This window comes from Lipotes vexillifer, unplaced genomic scaffold (assembly GCF_000442215.2).
Source record: "Lipotes vexillifer unplaced genomic scaffold, Lipotes_vexillifer_v1.1 scaffold1003, whole genome shotgun sequence".
NCBI classification, from domain to species: Eukaryota; Metazoa; Chordata; class Mammalia; order Artiodactyla; family Lipotidae; genus Lipotes; species Lipotes vexillifer.
Genome location: NW_006798890.1, coordinates 1,573,553 through 1,574,787, shown reverse-complemented (window position 1 = coordinate 1,574,787; position 1,235 = coordinate 1,573,553).

Here is a 1,235-nt window from a genome sequence, read left to right as displayed (position 1 = left end):
TTTGCAAGGCAGAAATAGAGACACAGATGTAGAGAACAAACGTATGGACACCAAGGGGGGAAAGTGGCGGGGGGGGGGTGTGGGGGGGGGGGGGAGGATGAAGTGGGAGGTGGTCAGAGAAAGCTGTAGGGGGCCAAGTTTGAGTGGGAGTTAGGCAGTGGGAGGCAGGTGTAGGATGTGTTTCAGACAGAAGGGATGACATTCATTAATTCATTCAGCTGACGCTGGACCATTCAGGGCCTTGGGTGTCATGCTAAGAAGTTTGGTCTTTGTCCTGCTGGCAGGGGCTTTAACCAGGGGGTAACCTATTTCTGCTTCAGAAAGAGCCCTCAGGGGGCCATTGTGGAAGAGCCAAGTGCGGAATGCAGCGAGGGACCCAGCTGCAGCTTCAGTGAGGGGTGCTAGGCCAGTGAGGTGGAGAGAAGCTGATGGATGGGAATCTCCTGGGCTCGGTAGCTGACAGGATGTGAGGGAGCCGAAAATGACTCCTATTCTTCTGGCGTGGGTGACGGGGCTGCCAGTCAGGGAGTCCAGGTGGGCGAGCAGGTCTGTGGGTGGGGGAGTATGAAGAGCGCAGTCTTGGATGTGATGAGTTTGAAAAGCCCATTGGGTGTCCAGATGGAGACATCCAGGAGACAGGTAGGTAATGAGCCTGGAGCCCCGGAGAGCAGCCTGCCCCAAAGATGTAGTTGGGAGAGTCATCAACATCTGGAATTTAGATTCAGACCTGGAAGGGTAGCTAAGGTGATCCAAGCATAACCTGTCAGGAAGAAGACTGGCGTGGTGCAAACAGTGCGGACCTCGGAGCATCTGCGGTCCCAATGCTCCAGAAACCCGCTCCTACCACAGTTTCTGGAATGCAGCTCTCTCCTGATTTCCTTCCTTCCCCTCTGACTGCTGTTCCTGTTATCCTCTGAAGGATTCTTTTTTCTCCAGCCTCCTCTCAAAATTTTATTAGTCAGGCTATTGCTAATCCAATGTTACATAACAAAGAGCCCCCTTATCTCAGTGGCTTATAATAAAAGCCGTTTATTTCTCACTCACAGGTCTGCAGTCAACTGGATGGCTCTACTTCAGGGTGCAGTTCAAACCTGCTCCATGGGTCTCCCCTGCCCGGACCCAGGCTAAGGGGCAGAGGCTGCCTGGCATGTTTTTTTTAGAGTGGGTGAAAAGAGCACCAGGGGCCAAGCCAACCCATGCAAGCATCGCATCTCCTCCCAAGTCACGTGGACACC